Source organism: Thalassophryne amazonica, chromosome 2 (assembly GCF_902500255.1).
Source record: "Thalassophryne amazonica chromosome 2, fThaAma1.1, whole genome shotgun sequence".
Classification (NCBI taxonomy): domain Eukaryota; kingdom Metazoa; phylum Chordata; class Actinopteri; order Batrachoidiformes; family Batrachoididae; genus Thalassophryne; species Thalassophryne amazonica.
The window spans coordinates 98,892,678-98,898,009 of NC_047104.1; the positions used below are offsets into that span (position 1 = coordinate 98,892,678).

The 5,332-nt window shown below is 41.4% G+C and overlaps 1 long non-coding RNA gene across 1 annotated transcript; it reads left to right on the forward strand.

The window, feature by feature from the left end:
* The first annotated feature begins 4,216 nt into the window (after nucleotides 1-4,216).
* Nucleotides 4,217-5,074, forward strand: LOC117502659. Its single transcript, XR_004558376.1, has 2 exons — nucleotides 4,217-4,488; nucleotides 5,039-5,074. It is a non-coding gene; the product is annotated as an uncharacterized LOC117502659 (long non-coding RNA).
* The last annotated feature ends 258 nt before the right edge of the window (nucleotides 5,075-5,332 follow it).

Genomic DNA, 5,332 nt, shown 5'->3' on the forward strand with positions numbered 1-5,332 from the left:
AAGCAGATCTCTACAACTTGATATAAATTAATTAAAAATATAAAATCCAGCTTCCTGAAGTGGTGTAGAGGTGGATTTTCTTAAAAAGAAGACCTGAAAGTTCAGCTACAATTTCACATAAAGTATATTTGAGATCATGAATGTTATGTTTCGGACGCGGTCGGAGCACCGACCCAGCGTTTGAAAGGACCCAGCATAAAATAAGCAGAGCATGGTTCAAAAGGTAACAGAATTTAATAAACATAACAGTGGGTGAAGTGCTAAACAACTAAAAAGTCCGCGGTCTGGTGAGGTGGAAACACGGCGCGCTCTCAACAGCGCAAACGGTCCGGAGCCACAGCAGTTCGGACCCAGGGACCCCGCCGACACCCCCCAGGTGGCCGCGACAAACCAAGTCTGTGAAGAAAGAAAACATGGAGGTGAGTCCAACTCCACACAGAGAGACACAACTCAAAGGTGCACGCAATCAGCAAACACTTCCTGGCTTAAAGCTATACATCAGCTTCTCACCCTGCAGGCACGGAACAACTCAGTTCAAATCTCCACTGCAGCAGAAGCTGATTAGACAATTAGCATAACGTGACAGCTCACCAACACAAGGTGTGAGGGACACCAAATCCACTGTCATTACTTCATAAAAGTCACCAAAACCAAATTACCTCAGGAAGTGTGCTGAAGAGCGTGAGACCTCACCCAATCCTCCTTCACAGACTGTGGCGTCAAACCTGGAGCGGTCTCTGCGTCCGTGATGGTGAGATTGTTCTCCTGACGTCGATCTCACACGTCTGCTCACAAGGTCGAGTCTCTGGCAATCACACACTGTGCATTCAAGGTTTAAATGCAGCAATCTCTGATCAAGACAAAATACACCACAGCTGTGAGTCCTGATGACCTGCACGTGATAACAAGCCTCAGGTGTTCAGGGTGAGGTCCTAATGCTCAGCCACTCAGTCCTGAATGCATACCACCTGGTGGGAGAAACAGAAAACGAAAACCAAGCCAGCCAAACACCCCAGCCCACAACAATGAAAGCCTAGATTTGACGTTTTGGTGAAATATACTTTTGTATTTCTTCATAATTGATGAAAATAAAGTCCAAGACATATTCAGTGACTTGGAAATGTTCGTGTTTCCATCCCCTGACTTGTCTAAAGAAAACTGGCAATAAAACTGATTAATATTTACAGGTTTTATCAAGTTTTAGAGATTTGCTTTCAGTTTGAGTTTGAGGAAGATAATTTTAGAAATTTTTATTCTTTATTTTTTGTTTTTCTTGTATTTGAAATGGCATAAACAAATTCAAATGTGTGAAATTCCAAGTGTTCCAATACTTTTGGAGGGCACAGTATCCTAAGCTTATGATGAGTGCGGTATTATTACTGTTTTGTTTAAGAATGTTTAATTTTCACTGTTGCTGGACTTTGTGTCAAATCATAGTCATATCGTATATCATATTGATATGAAAATTCAAAAAGAGAGAGAGAGAGTAGAGCCACTTCGGTGCCTGGTCTTGAGAACCAGGGATGGTTGGTTGAAAAGCTTTTTTATCCCATGGGAGCTCTCCCTACCCAACTAAGCGGCTCAAGAATATGGACAGCATGTATATAAGTGACATTTACATGTCAATTTATAATGACAATATTGAGATATGATAATTTGGCCATATTGTACAGCCTTACTGTCAACTAGCTGAAAACTTTGAATATTAATTTACATCTACATTAAAAAAAATGCTTAAAGTGGCAGGGGGTTAAGAGGACTGTAATGGGGGGGGGGGGGGTGTCAGCTGAAAAGCAAAAAAGCAAAAAGATTAAAAAGGTGGGGAGTATGGGGGGCAGAGCCCCCCCAGAAGCTGAAAGGTTTTAATCATGCTCATGCTCCCAAGGACCACTTTACTGAAAGGTCTGAAGGACCTAAAGGACATGGTTAGATGGCGAGGAGCTTTTCCAGGAATGTGAGAGGCAAATAAAGAAAAATGCTTAAAAAGGTGAGGGGTCTGGGGAGCGGAGGCCCCCCAGAAGCTGAAAGGTTTTTGCCATGCTAATGCTCCCCTGAAGCATTTACTGAAAATAAAGTCTTAAGGACCTAAATGACATGGTGAGATGCTGACAAGCTTCATGTCCGCGACATATGCATATTATACAGCATAATGTAATATGAAGTGTGCATCATATTTAAATGAAATTAGCCCAAGTTTGCAACCAATTCTGAATGTGCAAACAGAATAATTACATCCAACATCTGTTTCATTTCAAAAAATCTGCGCCCCCTACAGCATTGTGGATTTACAAGATACACTTCTTTTCCCATTTATAAGATGGCCAAGAGCAGTCGGTCAGACACCACTGAGATGGTGAAATTTTGGATCCACTTTGCTTGAGCTTCAAACCAGCTTTCAAATCAATGCTCAGAAAACCGATGGATGATGTTATGAAGGGTTTGTTCAACATATATGCTGTCCAAGGGCATGCGATTGTGGTCATCAAGCAGGATGATACTATAAATCCGTGCACATTCTGTAAGAGTTTGTGTGTAGGCACAAGTAGCTGGAGGAGATGGAAGGGCTAAGTGAGCGATGGCTGAGAGGACAGGCTGTCTGTTTGTGGTCAGAGGATGTCACAGACTGCTTATGTTGGGTGATACTTGATCTGATGTTAATGTGCTGCTGTGTATGTGGGAGGGAGTGAGTTGAAAGAGCGAGAGGGGAAGATGAGCAGATAATCCCGTCTGCCTGATGAGATTGAATGCTGGGATTGATTGATCACCTAATCATAGAAGGAAATGGGCCTGAAAATGAATGGGACTCTGCCCTTGGCTTGCTGTGAGCTGGGTGGTTGCGTTCTAGGGGATGCTAGCTAGAGAAAGACATGGCCTTAATGTGCACGGGACCTGATTTCATTTGTGTCTGATATACAGTTATATGATCCTGGCTAAATGATCAAATAAAAAAACGGAGAGGGGCAACATCAAAGGGGATGTAAATCAAGTTTTATTGCAGGAATATTACTTTTTCATCTCATCTGAAATGGATTCTTAGAGAAAAGTGCAAGAATAAATCTGGAGTTGATAGAAGTGTGTGTAAGTACAGATATCGACACACACCTCACAATAATTATTGTTCGTTTTGTGTTGGCTTGGCTTGTTCACGGCCCGATGTCAGGATTTACTGAAGGTTTACCAGATAACATTTTTCCACCATGACTGTCTCTATACATACTTCTTATCTTTTTCTCATCTCCCCCCATCCTTCAGTTGCACATTCTCTGTCACTGCTGCACATTTGTTCAAATGTCGGCAGTGACACTTAAAATAATGATTCAATATGCACTTTCCCATTTCATAAGCACAAGGAGGTTTCCCCTCCAGCGTATTCAAACACGGGAAAAAATAGCTCAGCATTTGCTAGTACTTGCTTTTTTTAAAAAAAAAGTCCACTGTGAACAAAGTGAATGCTGTCAGAACACATTACTCTGCACGCTGATTGAAGTGGGAGACTCGGCTATGCATCAAGCCACAATCAAACCAAACGTTCTATCTTGTATACGAGAGCTGTGGTGTTTGTCGCTTTGAATTTGTGTGTTCATGCGTCTAAAGGACACCTCAGTATGTGGATCCTGTCATTAATTTCTCCTTTACTGTTGATACGACTCAGTAGCATAGCAACCTCAGCACGGGCCCCAGTGCAAGATATGATGACGGGCCCTATGCGCATGTTACTAGTTATTAGGCGTACGCGCGCAATCATGCGCAATTATGCACATGCACACACCCACCAACACTATGACGTCAAGAAAGGTTTTACCAACAGTGTGTTGGATTTTACAATCAAATAAATGATTTGGGTTTTGTATTAGAAATTGTTTAAGAGGTCAAGAATCTACATTTAACACCCCAGCTCTAAATCACATGTGCACAGGAGTCTGCAGCCAACATACCCCATCATTGCATCAGACAGCTGGGGAGGAGCTGTCTAATTCACAGCAGTGCTGAAATGACTACAAAATCATTGTTCTTGCAAAGTCAAGAGTGCACCACTACATGATAAACTTTAAAGATAGGCTGAAAAGTTAATTGTATGGGCTTTCCAGTAATCAATGGCTGTCAATATTAGGGTCTTGCGATATTCAGATACTGGTTATAAAATAATATAATATTTTTCCCCCAAAAAATCGATCTTTTGCTGGATCCGCGCACCGAACCCGGAAGCGTGACGTCACTCCGGGAGATAGGCTGGCCAGCATGGCGGACATACTCACCGAAACGGATAGTGATAGCGGCGAAAGTACGACTGAATCTTCATCAAGTGAGCGTTTCGACGGATGATGAACAGAATCCAGTTGATGAACAGGTCTTGCAACTGCTGCCCCATATGTTCGAACCTGACTCCTCATCAGACGACGAAAATGAAGGGGAAGATGGAGCCAATGCTGATGATGACGAGGAAACGAGAATGCGATGGCGACTTGACATCGACAGACTGTCCGAATGGTGCATCTTGAATTTGTCAGTGTATAAAATATGATGGATTAATGTCTGATTCTGCAACTGCAGATTATTATTTATTACTTTATTAGCTGAAGGCTGATTCATTTGCTACATTCATTGATAAATCCCATTAATTAATGAAAAATATACTATCCACTTTCAACCATATAAAGTAGGCCTCTAGAATGGGTAGGTCTTTCTCCCTAACCTAACAGAGGTTTATAAATCTATAATATACAATACTTTCATAATACATGAACTGATAGCCACAAAAGTAGTATGCCTACCAGTAGGTATTGAACAACACAATGAAAATCTGAATACAGTGACCACTCTTAGCTAATACTACAGATTTAGAATTTAGAAATCAACAGAATCAGTTATTACAATTGCATAACAACAGACAATCATATTATACAGTAATCTTTTTTGCAGGAATATTATTAAACCCATCAAATATCATAAAACTAAATGAATACTGGTAGTAAAGGAATCATTATTAATAAAAAAGTTGTTTGATGCCCAAATACATTCCAATTTTCTCATTTTTCAGGTGCACTTGTTCACATTGCCAAGTCCTGCCTCTTGCCAGAGAAAACTTATGCTGCCAGGAAGTACCAGAGGTGCTAGCCAAGATGGATGAAGCTACACCAGTGCCTGTATGTATGACAGATCATCCAGGATTGGAGCCAACCTGTTTGAACCCATGGTCTTTGCAGTGTGCTTGGCTAGCACACAAGCAACAATATAAAGGACGTGCTTATGATGGACCTCAAGATGCAAAATATAGACATATCGCCTACAGACAGTTTGTCCGGTGGTGCTGGAAAGTACTTGGTTTTCAATA